This window comes from Arachis ipaensis, chromosome B3, assembly GCF_059453495.1.
Source record: "Arachis ipaensis isolate K30076 ecotype BB chromosome B3, ASM5945349v1, whole genome shotgun sequence".
In the NCBI taxonomy this organism is placed as follows: Eukaryota; Viridiplantae; Streptophyta; class Magnoliopsida; order Fabales; family Fabaceae; genus Arachis; species Arachis ipaensis.
In genome coordinates, this window is record NC_142438.1 from 90,440,742 (window position 1) to 90,460,338 (window position 19,597).

Below are 19,597 nucleotides of genomic sequence, written 5' to 3' on the forward strand. Positions count from 1 at the left end.
GCGCCGTTGCCGGGGATTGTTTGAGTTTGGACAACTGACGGTTTATTTTGTTGCTTAGATTAGGAAAAATTTTTCTTTTTGGTTTAGAGTCTTTTATTATTTATACATTGTTAAAATACTTTAAATTTATAGCTCAATTAGTTAGAGCGTGGTGCCTATGTTCTTGGTAATTGGCTATCCTATTTTTTAAAATCTTTTTAAAAAATAATCTTTCTTTGAATAAATTCTGTGCCAAACTCTAAGTTTGGTGTTTTCTTGTTGATTTTTCTTTGTTTTTCGAAAATTTTAAGTTTGGTGTTCTTTCTTCATGTTCTTGTGTTCTTGTGAGTCTTCAAAGTGTTCTTGAGTTTTCCTTGTGTCTTGATCTTAAAATTTTTTAGTTTGGTGTTCCTTGGTGTTTTCCCTCCAAAATTTTCAAAAACTAGGAGCATTAGATCTAAAAATTTTAAATCTTGTGCTATTTTATTGTTTTTCTCTTTCCTCACTAAATTCAAAAATATCTTTTCTCTCTTTTTTTAAAACAAATTTTCGAAAATTATTTTTAAAAATTCAGATTTTTTTTCAAAATTTAAAATCTTTTCCAAATCATATCTTTTTCAAAACTTCCTAACCACTTTCTCTCTCCTCAATTTTTTCGAAAATCTTCACCTATTTTTATTTATTTTATTTTAATTTATTTATTTTCTAAATAATTAAATAAATAAATAAATAAATAAATAAAAATAAATATTTTTTTTCATCTCCATTTCTCCATCATGGATCTAAGTGGAAATGAACAGTCCAGGAGGACTCTGGGGTCATATGCTAACCCCTCTACTGCTTCATATGGGAGTAGTATCTGCATACCTTCCATTGGAGTCACTAGCTTTAAGTTGAATCCTCAGCTCATTATCATGGTGCAGCAAAGCTGCCAGTATTCCGGTCTTCCACAGGAAGAACCTACAGAGTTTCTGGCACAGTTTTTACAAATTACTGACACAGTACATGATAAGGAAGTAGATCAAGATGTCTACAGATTATTACTGTTTCCATTTGCTGTAAAAGACCAAGCCAAGAGGTGGTTAAATAACCAACCTAAGGCTAGCATAAGGACATGGAAACAGCTGACAGAAAAATTCCTGAATCAATACTTTCCTCCAAAACGGATGACACAGCTAAGGCTGGACATCCAAGGCTTTAAACAAGGAGATAATGAATCTCTTTATGATGCCTGGGAGAGATACAGAGAGATGCTACGAAAATGCCCCTCTGAAATGTTTTTAGAGTGGGTTCAGTTAGACATCTTCTATTATGGGCTTACAGAAAGAGCTCAGATCTCTTTAGATTGCTCAGCTGGTGGATCTATCCACATGAGAAAGACAATTGAAGAAGCTCAAGAGCTCATTGATACAGTTGCTAGAAATCAGCATCTGTACTTAAGCAGTGACCCTTCCATGAAAGAAGAGGCTAAAACAGTAACTGCTGAACTCAGTCCTGCAGAGCAAGCTGCTGAATTCAATCAGCAATTGGATTTTCTAACAAAGCAGTTAGCTGAATTCAAGGATAAACTACAAGAGACAAGGATGGCTAATATAAATATGGAAGTACAATTAAAGCAAACAAGGCAGCAGCTGTCAAAACAAATAACAGAAAAATGCCAAGCAATTCAACTAAGAAGTGGAAAAGCATTAACTACCCCACTTCAAAGCAGCAGGAAACCAAGAAATGAGCAAACCACCCAAAATCCATCTGAGGACAATAAAAGCCCAGGGAAAAATAATTCTGGCGCTAAAACGCCAGAAGTTGGGTGGAAGGCTGGCGCTGAACGCCCAGACCATGCTCAGGACTGGCGTTCAACGCCAGAAACAAGCAAGGATCTGGCGTTGAACGCCCAAAAGAGGCACAGTTCTGGCGTTCAAACGCCAGGAACAGATGAGGAGCTGGTGTTTAACGTCACTCCAGCTTCTAACTCTGGCACTCAATTGCCAGTGAGGGATCAGACACACACAAGTGCTGATAACAACCCATCTAAAAAGGCTTCCTCAACCACTTCTGTAGGAAATAAACTTACAGCAACTAAGGTTAAGGAATATAAAGCCAAGATACCTTATCCTCAAAAACTCCGCCAAGAGGAGCAGGATAAGTAATTTGCTCGCTTTGCAGATTATCTCAGGACTCTTGAAATAAAGATTCCATTTGCAGAGGCACGTGAGCAAATACCTTCTTATGCCAAGTTCATGAAAGAGATCTTGAGTCATAAGAAGGATTGGAGAGAAACTGAAAGAGTTCTCCTCACTGAAGAATGCAGTGCAGTCATTTTGAAAAGCTTTCCTGAAAAGCTTAAAGACCCTGGGAGTTTTTTGATACCATGCACATTAGAAGGTAATTGCACCAAGACAACTTTATGTGATCTTGGGGTAAGCATCAACCTAATACCTGCATTCACTATCAGAAAGCTTGGTTTAACTGAAGAAGTTAAACCAACCCGGATATGTCTCCAACTTGCTGATGGCTCCATTAAATACCCATCAGGCGTGATTGAAGACATGATTGTCAGAGTTGGACCATTTGCCTTTCCCACTGACTTTGTAGTGCTGGAAATGGAGGAGCACAAGAGTGCTACTCTCATTCTAGGAAGACCCTTCCTAGCAACTGGACGAACACTCATTGATGTCCAACAGGGGGAAATAACCCTGAGAGTCAATGAGGATGAGTTTAAGTTGAATGCTGTCAAAGCCATGCAGCATCCAGACACATCAAAAGACTGCATGAAAGTTGATCTTGTTGACTCTTTAGTAGAAGAGATCAACATGGCTGAGAGTCTCGAATCAGAGTTGGACGACATCTTTAAAGATGTTCAGCCTGATTTGGAGGATTCAGAGGAAATGAAAGAGCCTCTGAAATTCCCTCTGGAAGAGGAAAAACCTCCTAAACCCGAGCTCAAACCATTACCACCATCCCTGAAATATACATTTCTGGGAGAAGGTGACACTTTTCCAGTGATCATAAGCTCTGCTTTAAATTCACAAGAAGAGGAAGCACTTATTCAAGTGCTAAGGACACACAAGACAGCTCTTGGGTGGTCCATAGGTGACCTTAAGGGCATAAGCCCAGCCAGATGCATTCACAAAATCTTATTGGAGGATAATGCTAAACCAGTGGTTCAACCACAGAGGCGGCTAAATCCAGCCATGAAGGAAGTGGTGCAGAAAGAGGTCACCAAATTACTGGAGGCTGGGGTTATTTATCCTATTTCTGACAGCCCCTGGGTGAGCCCTGTTCAAGTTCTCCCCAAGAAAGGAGGCATGACAATGGTTCATAATGAAAAGAATGAACTGGTTCCTACAAGAACAGTTACAGGGTGGCGCATGTGTATTGACTACAGAAGGCTCAATACAGCCACCAGAAAGGATCATTTTCCTTTACCATTCATAGACCAGATGCTAGAAAGACTAGCAGGTCATGATTATTACTGCTTTTTAGATGGCTACTCAGGCTATAACCAGATTGCAGTAGATCCCCAGGATCAAGAGAAAACAGCATTCACATGTCCATCTGGAGTGTTTGCTTATAGAAGGATGCCATTTGGGCTGTGTAATGCGCCTGCAACCTTCCAGAGATGCATGCTCTCTATTTTCTCTGATATGGTGGAGAAATTTCTGGAAGTCTTCATGGATGACTTCTCAGTATATGGAGACTCATTCGGCTCCTGTCTTGATCACCTGAAACTAGTTCTGAAAAGATGCCAAGAGACCAACCTGGTTTTAAACTGGGAAAAATGTCACTTTATGGTGACTGAAGGGATTGTCCTTGGGCATAAAATTTCAAACAAGGGAATAGAGGTGGATCAAGCAAAAATAGAGGTAATTGAAAAATTACCACCACCTGCCAATGTTAAGGCAATCAGAAGCTTTCTAGGGCATGCAGGATTCTATAGGAGGTTTATAAAGAATTTTTCAAAAATCGCAAAACCTCTGAGCAGTCTGCTTGCTGCTGACACGCCATTTGTATTTGACACAGAGTGTCTGCAAGCGTTTGAAACGCTAAAAGCCAAGCTGGTCACAGCACCAGTTATTTTTGCACCAGACTGGACATTACCATTTGAGCTAATGTGTGATGCCAGTGATCACGCCATTGGTGCAGTGCTGGGACAGAGGCATGACAAGCTTCTGCACGTCATTTATTATGCTAGCCGCATTTTAAATGATGCCCAAAAAAATTACACAACCACAGAAAAAGAATTACTTGCAGTGGTTTATGCTATTGACAAGTTTAGATCATACTTGGTAGGGTCAAAGGTGACTGTGTATACTGACCATGCTGCTCTCAAATATCTACTCAGAAAGCAGGATTCAAAACCCAGGCTCATAAGATGGGTGTTGCTTTTGCAAGAGTTTGATATAGAAATAAGAGACAGAAAAGGGACAGAGAACCAAGTGGCTGATCATCTGTCCCGGATAGAGCCAGTAGAAGGGACGTCCCTCCCCTCTCCTGAGATCTCTGAGACTTTTCCGGATGAGTATTTATTTGCCATTCAGGAAACACCATGGTTTGCAGACATTGCAAACTATAAAGCTGCAAGGTTCATACCCAAAGAGTACAACAGGCAACAAAAGAAAAAATTAGTTACTGATGCAAAGTACTACTTGTGGGATGAACCCTATCTCTTTAAGAGATGTGCAGACGGAATAATCCGGAGATGTGTGCCTAGAGAAGAAGCATAGAGGATCCTATGGCATTGCCATGGATCACAATATGGAGGCCATTTCGGAGGTGAGCGAACAGCCACCAAGGTCCTCCAATGTGGCTTCTATTGGCCCACACTCTATAAAGATTCCCGAGAGTTCGTACGTAACTGTGACAGTTGCCAAAGAGCTGGTAATCTGCCTCATGGTTACGCTATGCCTCAACAAGGAATCTTGGAGATTGAGTTGTTTGACGTATGGGGAATTGACTTCATGGGACCTTTTCCACCATCTTACTCAAACACTTATATTCTGGTGGCTGTTGACTACGTATCAAAATGGGTAGAGGCTGTTGCCACACCCACCAATGATACTAAAACAGTGCTGAAGTTCCTCTAGAAATATATCTTCAGCAGGTTTGGGGTCCCTAGAGTACTAATCAGTGATGGGGGCACTCACTTCTGCAACAAACAGCTTTACTCTGCCATGGTCCGGTATGGGATTCACCACAAGGTGGCGACTCCATATCATCCACAGACTAATGGACAAGCTGAAGTCTCTAACAAAGAGCTAAAAAGAATCCTAGAACGGACTGTAAGTACCCGTAGAAAGGATTGGGCAAGAAGCTTGGATGATGCTCTGTGGGCATACAGAACAGCATTCAAGACTCCTATAGGGACCTCTCCATACCAACTTGTGTATGGTAAGGCATGTCACCTGCCCATGGAACTGGAACATAAAGCTTACTGGGCAACCAGATTCCTAAACTTTGATGCCAAATTAGCTGGAGAAAAAAGATTGCTCCAGCTAAATGAACTAGAGGAATTCAGATGCACTGCTTTCGAAAATGCCAAGCTTTATAAAGAAAAATAAAAAAAATGGCATGACAGAAAGCTGTCATCTAGAATCTTTGAACCAGGACAAAAGGTTCTGTTGTTTAACTCCAGGCTCAGGCTATTCCCCGGGAAACTGAAGTCCCGGTGGAGGAGACCATATGTGATTACAAGTGTATCACCATACGATTATGTGGAGCTTCAAGATATTGATTCTGATAAGAAGTTCATTGTTAATGGACAGAGAATCAAGCACTATCTTGAAGGCAATGTTGAGCAAGAGTGCTCAAGGCTGAGGCTAGATTAAAAGCTCAGCAAGGTCCAGCTAAAGACAATAAAGAAGCGCTTGCTGGGAGGCAACCCAGCCATGGGGCATCACTTCCTCTAAGAATTTTGCCCTATTCTTGATTTTATTTGTTTATATAAAGTTCATTGATCATAAGGTAAAGATTCAATTGTATAAGTTCACAGGATTACAGAAGGATTCTGCACGCAAAAAAGAGAAAAAAAGAGCTCACTGGCAAGAAAATTCCAGTAAAAGTCTGTTTTGGGCGTTCAACGCCCAACAGAAGCATCCACTGGGCGTTGAACGCCAGTAAGGATAGCCATCTGGGCGTTGAACGCCAGAAAGAAGCTCTTTCTGGGCGTTTAACGCCAGATTTACAGCGTCTGGGCGTTCAGAAAAATGCCCAGTAACAAAGGACTTCCTGGCGTTCAACACCAGAAATAAGCAGCAGCTGGGCGTTGAACGCCCAGGAGAAGCAGCATTTGGGCGTTGAACGCCCAAAACATGCAGCGTTTGGGCGTTCAAACGCCAGGATGGTGGGGAGGAGGTAAATTCGTTTTTTCTTCATATTTTTCATTTTAATCCTAATTTCCATGTTTCAATTCATGATTTCTTGCATAAACATGTTAAGAACCCTGATTTCTAAAATCCCTAATTTCTAAAAACTCTTCTTTAAAAATATTAAATATATCTTAATCCATAAGCACAAATCCTTTTTTTCAATCCAACTCAACTCTTTTTCAAAATTTTCAAAACAAATCTCTCTCTTTTCATTCAAAAATCTTTTCAACTAAGCAATATCTTTTTCAAATCCCCATACTATCTTTTTCAAAATTCCAAATCTATCTTTTTCAAATATCTTTCATATCTTTTCAATTTTAAACCATCTCTTTTCTTATCATATTTTTTTCTAAAAATCATATCTTCTATCTTATCTTTCTCCCTATTTTTTCGAAAACCCACCCCCCTCCCTTTAAATTTGGGTTCGGCCTCCCTCCCCTCCCATCCACCATTGCACCTAGCTCTCCTTCTCTCCCACTCCTTTCTTTTCTTTTTGCTTGAGGACAAGCAAACCTCTAAGTTTGGTGTGCTCATCCGTGATCACTAAGATCATGGCTCCTAAAGGAAAACAACCCACTCCAAGAGGCAAGAAAGAGAGTGTTCCAAAACCACTTTGGAATCAAGGGAAGTTCTTAACTAAAGAACATTCAGACCATTATTACAAAATAATGGGTCTAAGATCAGTGATCCCGAAAGTCAGATTCGATCTGAAAGAAGATGAATATCCGGAGATCCAGGAGCAAATTCGAATCAGGAACTGGAAGATCCTAGCCAATCCTGAAACGAAAGTGGGAAGGAATATGGTCCAGGAGTTCTATGCTAATATGTGGCATAAAGACAGGCAAAGACTATCTGGATCTGATATCTATGACTATCAGACCATGGTCAGAGGAAAGATTGTTCATACCCACCCTGACAAGATCAGGGAGATCTTAAAGCTACCTCAGCTGAAAGATGATCCAGACTCCTTCAATAGGAGAATGATGAGAACAGACAAGGGCCTGGATAAGATTCTAGAGGACATATGCATCCCGGGAGCCAGGTGGACCACCAGTCCGAAGGGTGTTCCTAATCAACTCAAAAGAGAAGATCTCAAACCAGTCGCCAGAGGATGGCTGGATTTCATTGGGCATTCTCTGCTGCCCACTAGCAACCGTTCTGAAGTCACTATCAGAAGAGCAGTAATGATCCATTGCATCATGATGGGAAAAGAAGTGGAAGTTCATCAACTGATTTCAACTGAATTTTACAAAATTGCAAATAAAAATTCCAAAGATGCCAGGTTGGCTTATCCAAGCTTGATTTCTATGCTCTGCAAGGACGCTGGAGTAAGGATGGGAATAACTAAATACATCTCAATTGAGCGACCAATCACCAAAGCATCAATGGAAAAATAACAAGCACAGGATGACCCCATCAAGAAGAAAACACAGGAATTTCTCCCGGAAATCCCTCAATCTGAATACTGGGAGTATCTTGAAACATCAGTGACCAAGATGCAAAAATCTATAGAACAAATAATAAAAGAACAGAAGGAATAAAGTAGCATTCTTTGCTATTTGATTAAAGAACAGGAGGAGCAAGGGCGCGACTTAAGGGAATTGAAGCGCCAGAAATTATCTCTTGAAGGACCAAGCACCCCACAGATTAGAGGAACATCCACTCCCCAGAACAAAGGTTGTTAAATTCCAATCTTAGCCTTAACTCTGTGATAACTATTCTTATTCTAGTTTTACCTTAGGAGTCATATAGTAGTAATTAATATCTATATCTTTTTGATTTTATCTCCAATTAAGCTATAATTCAATTTTCTCATCATCATCAAACATGAATAAAATAGAAGAATTTCTTTAGAATAAGAAGCAATAATTTTCGAGTTTCTAATAAGAACATTCTAATTATTTACATGTGGTGGCAATGCTTTCTGTCTTCTGAATGAATGCTTGAACAGTGCATATGTCTTTTGAATTTGATGTTTAAGACTGTTAAATATGTTGGCTCTTGAAAGAATGATGAACATGAGACATGTTATTGATAATCTGAAAAATCATAAAAATGATTCTTGAAGCAAGAAAAAGCAGCAAAGAACAAAAGCATGCAGAAAAAAAAAAAGAAGAGAAGAAGAGCAAGCAGAAAAAGCCAATAGCCCTTAAAACCAAAAGGCAAGGGTAAACAAAAAGGATCCCAAGGCTTTGAGCATCAGTGGATAGGAGGGCCTAAAGGAATAAAATCCCGGCCTAAGCGGCTAAACCAAGCTGTCCCTAACCATGTGCTTGTGGCGTGAAGGTGTCAAGTGAAAACTTGAGACTGAGCAGTTAAAGTCAAGGTCCAAAGCAAAAAGAAGAGTGTGCTTAAGAACCCTGGACACCTCTAATTGGGGACTTTAGCAAAGCTGAGTCACAATCTGAAAAGGTTCACCCAATTATGTGTCTGTGGCATTTATGTATCCGGTGGTCATACTGAAAAACAAAGTGCTTAGGGCCACGGCCAAGACTCATAAAGTAGCTGTGTTCAAGAATCAACATACTGAACTAGGAGAATCAATATCACTATCTGAATTCTGAGTTCCTATAGATGCCAATCACTCTGAGCTTCAATGGATAAAGTGAGATGCCAAAACTGTTCAGATGCAAAAAGCTACTAGTCCCGGTCATCTAATTAGAATCTGAGCTTCCCTCAAAAAATCTGAGATATTATTGCTTCTTCATTTATCTGTATTCTATTTTATTTATCTAGTTTCTTGAGGACAAGCAACAGTTTAAGTTTGGTGTTGTGATGAGCGGATATTTTATACGCTTTTTGGGGTTAATTTCATATAGTTTTTAGTGTGTTTTAGTTAGTTTTTAGTTTATTTTTAGTAGTTTCTAGGCAAAATTCATATTTCTAGACTTTACTATGAGTTTGTGTGTTTTTCTATGATTTCAGGTATTTTCTGGCTGAAATTGAGGGAGCTGAGAAAAAATCTGATTCAAGCTGAAAAAGGACTGCTGATGCTGTTGGATTCTAACCTCCCTGCACTCAAAATAGATTTTATGGAGCTAAAGAACTCCAAATGGCGCGCTTCCAATTGCTTTGGAAAGTAGACATCCAGGGCTTTCCAACAATATATAATAGTCCATACTTTGCTTAAGGATAGATGACGTAAACTGGCATTCAATGCCAGTTTCATGCTGCTGTCTGGCGTCCAGCGCCAGAAACAAGTTACAAAGTGGAGTTCAACGCCAGAAACAGGTTACAACCTGGCGTTGAACGCCCAAAACAGCCCAGGCATGTGAGAAGCTTTAGTCTCGGCCCCAGCACACACCAAGTGGGCCCCAGAAGTAGATTTTTGCACTATCTATCATAGTTTACTCATTTTCTGTAAACCTAGGTTACTAGTTTAGTATTTAAACAACTTTTAGAGATTTATTTTGGATCTCATGACATTTTAGATCTAAAATTTGTATCTTTTGATGGCATGAGTTTCTAAACTCCATTGTTGGGGGTGAGGAGCTCTGCTGTGCCTCGATGAGTTAATGCCAGTATTTCTGTTTTCTATTCAATCATGTTTGTTCCTATCTAACATATTCATTTGTGCATTATTATGATGAATGTGATGATCCGTGACACTCATCACCATTCTCAACCTATGAACGTGTGCCTGACAACCACCTCCGTTCTACATTAGATTGAATGAGTATCTCTTAGATTCCTTAATCGGAATCTCCGTGGTATAAGCTAGAATCCATTGGCAGCATCCTTGTGAATCCGAAAAGTCTAAACCTTGTCTGTGGTATTCCTAGTAGGATTCTGGGATTGGATGACTGTGACGAGCTTCAAACTCGCGAGTGCTGGGCGTAGTGACAGACGCAAAAGGATAGTAAATCCTATTCCGGTATGATCGAGAACCTACAGATGATTAGCCGTGCGGTGACAGCGCACCTGGACCATTTTCACTGAAAGGAAGGATGGTAGCCATTATCAACGGTGATCCTCCAACACACAGCTTGCCATAGAAGGGACGTGCGTGCGTGAAGAAGAAGATAGAGAGAAAGCAGAGATTCAAAAGGCAAAGCATCTCCAAAACTCCAACATATTCTCATTTACTGCATAACAAGTAACCTTTAATTCATGGTCTCTTGTTCATTTGCAAGTCAATTGATAGCCACTAATTAATATCCTGACTAAGAGTTGCAAGATAACCATAGCTTGCTTCAAGCCAACAATCTCCGTGGGATCGACCCTTACTCACGTAAGGTATTACTTGGACGACCCAGTGCACTTGCTGGTCAGTTGTGCGGAATTACATAGTGTGAAGTAATTTTCGTGCACCATTTAGGATGGGACCAAATGCTTTCATGCTTATCACTAATCTTATTTTTGTCAATTCATGCTTGAACTTGATGCAACATGCTCTTCATGTCATTTATTTATGCTTTGACTTTACTCTTGCATCAAGTATTAGTTAATATGCCTTAGCAGCTTATATTGTTTTCTCACTCATATGTTGTAGCTACCATATAGTTGAGAACCTTATTCTTATTTGGTATTAGCCCCGCCTATGTTCTATTTGCTTTGCCATCTTTGTTGTAGGCCTAATTTCCCCCCTTTTTCTCTCCTTTTAGGCTGGCCACCAAGAAGGGAGAAAAGAAAAAGCTTCTAAATGAGGCAACAAATAAGTCATCCACACAACCTTTCGAAAAAGCTCATCAGTTGTTTCATTCTGTCCACCTTGCTCTTCTTTGCATGCACCGAGGACGGTATAATCTTTAAGTGTTGGGAGGTCATCCGCCGATCTCCATGGGTAACAATTTCTTTTTTTAACACCAATTTTTAACTTTCTTTGTTAGCCAGTTGTTGCAGTGCATGATAGTTAGAATTTGTATATATTTTACCACTCTTGTTAGAACTACTTGGTTAGGGTGATGATTTCTTTTACAAGAAACTGTTTTTAGGGCACCTACCAATTTGAGAAAAATTTTTTTATTGAACTTGCTTGAAGAATTTATTTTGGAACATGGTTTTTGAGCTAAGAACACAAGCATGTGAGTTTTGAGCCTAATTGTGTGGTTACATCTTATAACCACTTATTTCCATTCTTGTGTGCATTGTTCTCTTTCTATGATTGTAATCTTTGATTTGCTTGATTCTTTATGTCCATTATTTTGTGTATGAATGCATATATATGATTGAGGCCATCATTTTATTTAGCTCACTTACCCAAATATCCTACCTTTTATCTTCCATTGTTAGCCAACTTTGAGCCTACTATTGACCCACTTTGTTCTTAATATTAGCACATTACAAACTTTAAAGCGAAAAACAATAAATGTCCTGTATTTGGATCTTTGATTAGCTTAGGCTAGTGAGTATGTATCATTCAAGTGTAGGGAAACATGGGACATTGGTTGAGGTAAGATTGTGTTTATATTTTCATTGAAGATCTTGAAAATTGGGTACATATTCATGCATTAAATGTGAAGCCATATGCATTGATGCTCTTCTATATTTTTGTAGTTCAAAAAGAAAGAAAAGAAGAAAAAAAATATACAAAGGAAAAATAGAATATATATATATATATATATATATATATATATGTATGTATATATATAATTAGAAAGAAAGAAAAAGAAAAAGAAAGAAATAAAAGGGGACAAAATGCCCCAAAGTAAGGTTCAATAATAATCAATGCATATAAGATGTAATAAAAAAGGAAAATGTATGAGTGTGTGAAAAAGTGAAGAATGGGTAGTTAGGCTTGTATTAGATTTTTATAGGTTGTTATATAGGTTAGGTGGGAAGCTTAGGTTATTCAAAGATTCAAATTTCAAGCTCACTTGACCATATGCATCCTTACCTTTACCCTAACCCCATTACAACCTATGAATAAGTCCTCATGATATATGTATGCATGCATTGAATAATTATTGATCATTAGATGAAAAACAAATCTTGGAAAGCATGATTAGAAGAGAATTGAGTGATCAACCCTAGACACTTGAGTGACTAGAGTGTAAACACTTTTGATGAGGGTTTCATGCTCAATTCCTTGTTCCCAGCTTTCATAAGATTTCTTCTTGCAAGTCTATTTGAACTTCATTTTGATATTTGAATTGGTAGAGTTCATGAGTTATCATACTACTTAGCCCTACTTATTCATATATATTCTTGGAGATTGATTTACTTTTGACCAAGTAGGTAGAAGCATTTTGCATTTAGTTGCATTCATATAGATAGGTGCATATAGTTTCTTTGCATTGAATAAATGTTCATACCCTTTTTCGTGTCCTTCTTTATTCTTAGCATGAGGACATGCTTGGTTTAAGTGTGGGGAGATTTGATAAACCCCAATTTTGTAGTTTATCTTGTGCTTAATTTAGGAGATTTTATCAACTTTTCTCACATTTATTCAATGAAATAGCATGGTTTTGTAATTCTCCCTAAATTTGTGCTTAAGTGTGAAAACATGCTTTTTAGGCCTTAAAATAGCTAAATTTAATTCACTTTAATTCCAACCGATGCCGTGATATGTTTGTTAAGTGATTTGAGGTTTAGATGGCAAAGATTGGATTAAGGAAATGAAGAAAAAGCATGTAAAAAATGGAGAACTCATGAAGAAATGAAGAAATTGCAAAACTGTCAATCCTGACCTCTTAGTACTTAATCGATCATAACTTGAGCTACAGAGGTCCAAATGAGGCAGTTCTAGTTGCGTTGAAAATCTAATATTCGGGGCTTCAAAATGATATAAAATTTTCCAAAGTTGCCTTGCGTTTGGTGATGCGTACGCATCATTCCATGTGCACGCGTCGCAAGATCAGCGTGACTCACTTAAGGCAACTCGTGGCCAGCGATTTCTGAAGCATTTCGGGCCCAATCTAACTCATTTATGATGCTATTGAACCCAAGGATGGAAAGAGGATAAACCAAGTAGTCATAGTTGAGTTTCTATCATGTTTTAGATGTAGAATTCTAGAGAGAGAATTCTTTCTTCTCTCTAGAAATTAGGTTAGGTTTAGATTAGAATTTTCTTAGATCTAGATTTTAATTTTTATTTTCATCTGCTTTTCCTTTCAATTTATTGTTGCTACATCTCTACTCTTGTAGTTCCTTTTGTTAATTTCTTATTCTAGTCATTTTTATGTTCATGCACTTTTGTTTCCTTTAATTTCCATTTAATGCAATTTATGTTTCATGTTTCTTCTTGTTTAATTGATTTGTTGTTATTTCCTTGTTTGAGTAGTTGTAGATTTACATTTCTTCCAATTTTATCTTGTTTTCCTTTTATGCCTTCCAATTGTTTGATAAAATGCTTAGTTGGGTTTTAGTGTAGATTTTTCTCCTCTTTGCTTTGGTTGAGTAATTGGAGACTCTTGAGTTATCAAACTCTTTTGTTGATTGATAATTGAAAGTTGCTAGTCTTCTCCTTATTAGAACTACTATCACCTAAAACACAATTTATCACATTCGAGAGACTCTTCCAAAAATTTATTGTCATCGATGTTCATGTTTATGATGAAATTCTATTTAAAAAATAAATCATAAAAATAATTAATTAAGATACTAACAAACTTTATAAAAAAAAGTTAAAAAAATAAAAAATCATAAATTAAGCAATTATAATTTGTCAGATTCAAAAACCCCTATAACAAAAATACTCAAATACAGCAGAGGATATACATATCCATTATAAATGGGATCTAATGCCCCATGAGACGCATAAAATATTTTATCCCAACAAGTTAATTACCAAATTTTTAAAAGTTTAGAAAAAAACTAATAACTATTTAAATGATTTGGTATAATCATCTGCTATGCTATTGTTACAGAAGGTGTGGAACTAAATATAAAAATATAAAAGAATAATTAATATAAAAGATTCCTTAATTTAAATAAAATCGGATATGAAGATACAAACTAAATAAGAGGGTTGTCTATCTCAATCTATACAGGCATATAGATAAAAAAATTGTATTCATCAAACTAAAAAAGATGAGTCACTTTCTATCATCGTTAGTCATCTAATTGTAATTGAGAACACATTAAATTAACAGTAGCAAGGTTAATTCATAAATTAAATGTGATGCAATGCTAATAATTGATTTGATAATTACCAAGAGAGAGTCAACAAAATATAAGTCATGGTTTGAATAGAAGATGCAAGTAAAACAAGTTCAAATAATAGCCAAAATAAGTCCAGAGAATATTTTGAAGAATGAAAACCTAATCCAATATCAAAGTTGGCTCTGTGCCCCTAGTTCAGGAGGGAGAAATAGACTGCTGCCGGCAGTGATGGCGGACGTAGTGGCCACAACGAGACGTGACGACGCTATTGCAGGAGCCGGATGCGAGCGATGGGAACAGGAGTCACGGACGGACGTGACAAATGGTGATAGAGACGCGAAGACTCTGGTGGATAAGAAGAGGTGGACACACAGGGGTCACAGAGTTGTTAATGGTGGTAGAAAAGTGGAGGTGGTTGTTTAAACAGTGGCAGAGAGAAAATGGTGATTGTAGTGGTGATATTTTGTGGTAAGGGCAATGTTGACATTTTATAAAGAGTTAATTTGTTGTTGTGTCTTGTGCTTACTTATCAAACAAATTAAAAAAATACGTGTATCACTGTGTCTATGTTTTCAATGTCTATGTATTTGTGTCTATGTCTCAACTACACATAAACCAAACACAGTTTGAGAGATGGTGGCGAGACGCCACGGCGCTGGTAGAGGAAGTGGACCCAGGAGAAGTGGAATCAGGTCATAGAGACTAAGGACGCGATGGACGATGATAGAGATAGATAAAAGAGTGAAAGACAGAGAGAATGTATCGGTACATATAAAAGATAAATAAAAAAATGTACCATGTAAATCATATATATCTATATCAACAAAATAATTATGTTATTAGATATAAAAAATACTCTCATAAATAATTATAAAAAATAAATATATTCTTATAATTATTTTTATTAAATAATTAAATAATTTTTTATTTCTATAACAAAATACCATTCTTCAACTAAAATTAAAATTAAAATCAAATCAATCTAATAATTTAAAAAAAAAAAAACAAAATCAAAATCAATAAATCAAAAAAACAATTCCAACTTGAAAATATATGGACTTACTCTTTTTATTCTTTCACTATCAAATTGTCCTAAAAATATTAAACAAACTCTAATAGGGAGGGAGAGCTTAGGGATGATTCTAAGCTTTTGCTTAGGTTAGGGTTTGTTTAACATTTTTGGGACAATTTTAATAATAAAAAAAAAAAAAATAAGTCCAACTATTTTTAAGTTGAAATTGTTTTTCTAGTTTATTAATTTTGATTTTGTTTTTTTTTAAATTATTAGATTGATTTAATTTTAATTTTAATTTTGATTGAAGAATGGTATTTTTTATAAAAATAAAAAGAATTATTTAATTATTAAAATAATTATAAAAATATATTTATCTTTTTATAATTATTTATGAAGATATTTTTTATATCAAATAACATAATACTTTTTAAAAATTAAATAAAAAATAAATGCTGATAAAATAAATATAATCTGCATAATAAATATTTATTTATTTATCCTTTATATCTTACTGATATGTATAAATTAACGGTTGTACCAAAACTATCTCCAACATTATATTGCCCGGTGATGTAATATGTTGAAGCATTTATTATATGTTTTGATGAAACCAAAAAATCAAATGAACTTTTCAAACGAATAGGTGGGTGTTATGATACATCGGATCTCTCATTTTTGCTGATTCTCAGTGCTTTTACACAGTTGCAATTTCAAATTTAAAATTCCCGTATAAATGTAAATAAAGTTTATGCTTCAAACTGTGGGTTGGCTCACTCCAGGATATAATTCTCATATCATGGATTTATATAATTTTGTCCAAGTATCTAACGTTATAAGCGCGTTAAATAAGACCATTGCATGTGGGCAAAATACAATGGAAAAATGAGTGTTCCTTACTTCTATTTTGATAATGCTATTTTTTATTTTTATAAATTTAGGGCAATTTACGCAAATAAAATGATTGAGGAAAACGTTTACGCAAATACAATATTGGCAATTTCCAGACGCAAATGCAACAAACGCAACTATATATAATCTGCTACACCCTGAAGCGGAATTTAATTGCATGTAATCCGCTACAGGATCTCGCGGATTACGTGGAGAGCGAGGTAACTCATAAACCGCTACACCCTGTAGCGGTTTATGACCAAATACCCTGTAGCGGATTATGTGTATAGTGGTGTGTCTATATATACCGCGTGAGGCTGTAGCGGAAATCATTTGAGTTTTTTTGGAAAAAAGTTAGAGAGAGAAAGTAGAGAAAAGGGAGAGAAATTTTAAAATATTTGAGTGGTTTGGAAGAATGGAGGATGAACGGCGGTTGTACCGGCTCGACGGCATTGCTCACGTAGCCGGAACCATCGATGCAGAGGCAAGTGTCTGTATTTCCAAAGACTATTTTAATAAATGTATATTTTATTCAATCTTAAGGAAGTAATTCATTAATTAGATAGATAGAGACTTAGTTTAGGTTTTGGTATGTAAATGAAAATTTGAAATATAAACTTTGACATGTAACAATTAATAGTCAAGGTAGAGAGGTAAATTAGTAATTTCAAAACCCAAGTAGGTTAAGACTAGAGATACAAGCTATAGTTTAGTTGTTGATGTTATTGTTAGAAATTATTTAAGGTGTTCTTTATTTCTGAAAATGCAGCCAACTCGATGTGTGTATAGCGTCCGTAGGCAACAGAATATGCCATTACATGATAGGATCATACCTTACCTAGAGAGGGCTGGGTTGTACCACCTGGCTAGGCTGAACGCGCATTGGTTCTGGTTGGATGAACCTCTGGTCAGCGCATTTATTGAGAGGTGGCGGCCTGAGACCCACACTTTCCATATGCCATTCGGAGAGTGTACTATCACACTCCAGGACGTGGCATACCAGCTCGGGCTGCCCGTGGATGGCCAGGCTGCTTCCGGGTGCATGACAGACTTCCACATCCACATCGAGGGGGCCAGATCGGCATGGGAGTGGTTCGAGGAGTTATTTGGTGAGCTTCCGCCACCTGATAAGAGAAAGTTATACACAGTCCACTTCACATGGTTTCATGATCGGTTCAGGGTGTTACCAGCGGATGCTTCGGAGGAGACTGTGCGCATATATGCACGCGCATATATTATGATGCTTCTGTCTACACAGCTGTTTATGGACAAGAGTGCTAACCGAGTCCACCTTCGCTGGTTGCCTTTTGTGGCGAGACTTGACGATATGGGCAGCTATAGCTGGGGCGCCGCTGCATTGGCGTGGCTGTACCGATGCATGTGCAGGGTGGCAAATAGAAACGTCACCAACTTGGCTGGACCCCTACAGTTGCTACAGTCATGGATCTTTTGGCGGTTCCCCATGCTGAGGCTGCCGGGTTTTGATGCTTTCTCTTTTCTGTTAGCATCCAGGTATACTTTAATTCATTCCTTCTTTCAAGTTCATTACGTTCTATATTTGAAATTACATACTTACGTGCTATTTCTGCTACTCAGATGGGCCACATATTTACCCTCTTCTGATGGAAAGGAACGGCGTATTATACATTATCGTCTGGCATTGGATCGACTGACTCATCGAGATGTAAGTATTCTGTTTTTCTTTGTTGTTATTTTAATTTTTTTTTTACACTTACATGTATACATTGGTATAATTCTGAACTTGCCTCATGTCTATCAGATTGTCTGGGAGCCTTACGGTTCACTGGATGTACTGGCAGTCATCCATCTGGAGATACTGACGGAGGAGCACAGCCGGTTATGGCGGGCTGTCACCAGCCTGATCTACTCTGCAGTTATTGAGTGGCATCAGGTAGACAGCGTCTTCCCACAGCTAGGGGGCGTACAGCATTTGCCTGAGCCAGCGCTCAACATAGAGTATCTTCATAGTAAGGACGGCAGGGGTGGAGATAGATGGTTCCCCACTTACTATAGGACATGGCATCAGCATTGGGACGAGCGAGTCTGTTCTGTGTTGAGTGTCCATAGAGTTCCTGATCCTGGTCCATCCCCTAAGTACCTGGACTGGTGGCACCGTGTTGCACATAGGATTCTTTCACCAGGAGTTGCTTTTGCTGACCCCAGGCCGACCCAGGTTCCGGACGATGCTATACTCAGAGGATCTTCCCAGGCGCCGACTAGAGTTCCAGCGTCCGATATGCCGGATAACAGACGTTTGGAGTGGAGACGACGCATCGGCACACGTGCCACTAATCGCGACTGGCGCTGGCTAGACGACATGATGCAGGAGGAGCACGTTGGTGGTGATGACAGAGGCCAGGCAGATCATCGCCTTCGTCGATCTTCTGCTAGACGACGAGTTGCTCGTGGTGGAGGAGCACCTCCCATCCACCACGGTGACGAGGCAGGATCATTCCGTCAGCACCCTACAGACACTCATGCTGGTGGCACCGCGGAGGCTAGTATGGGTGGTACACCTTTTACCCACGTCTCTAGCTCTCAAGTACTACATGGGTGTAGCACACAGCTGTTAGCCGATCAAGCTACCACTTCTTTCACCATGGATCTGAACGATCAGTTGGGTGGACCCCAGTTCTATACGAATTTTGCTGAGATCATACGGGGTGACGACGTTCATCAGTACCAGAGCCTGATCCCAGGCGGTTCTTCAGACCATACGGAGTATAGGCCACCGCCAGCGGATATGCCTGAGACCCAGGTTCCTGAGACGCAGCTCTCGGTCGACTTGAATGAGCTCGCAGGCAGCCCGTACGACACTTGGTTCGGGATGGGGGGGACGCCACCATCTGCATTTGGAGTTGCGGCACAGGAGGATGGTAAAAATGAGGAAGGGGATATATGTAGTGGAAAGAAAGGGTAAAAATGAGGATGGTAAATGGAGGTAGGGTGAAAAGAAATGAAGAAGTGGATTATAGAAAAAGGGGGTGGGTGTGGTTCTAGTGGGTGAAGGTGGGTAAAAGTTGAAAATGATTAGTGGAGGGAGAGAGGGGTATGGCTTCAGTTAGAAAAGGAATGAAATGAAGAAGGAGAATGGTGAAAGAAAGAGAGGGAATGAAAGTTGGTGGAGGTAAATTATGGTAAAAGGGGAGTAAAATTGGGGTTTATATAGAGAGTGGGGAGGGGGGGAGATACGGTTATAGTGTGAAGGGTGGGAGTTAAATGGAATTGAATGTGGTTAAGTGGGATGGGAATAGGTGAACATGGGGAATAGGGAGGTGAAAAGATT

General features: G+C 38.4%; 1 pseudogene; it reads left to right on the top strand.

Moving 5' to 3' along the window:
* Window positions 1–18,547: 18,547 nt before the first annotated feature.
* On the top strand, window positions 18,548–19,191 carry LOC148571534 (uncharacterized; annotated as a pseudogene).
* Window positions 19,192–19,597: the final 406 nt, after the last annotated feature.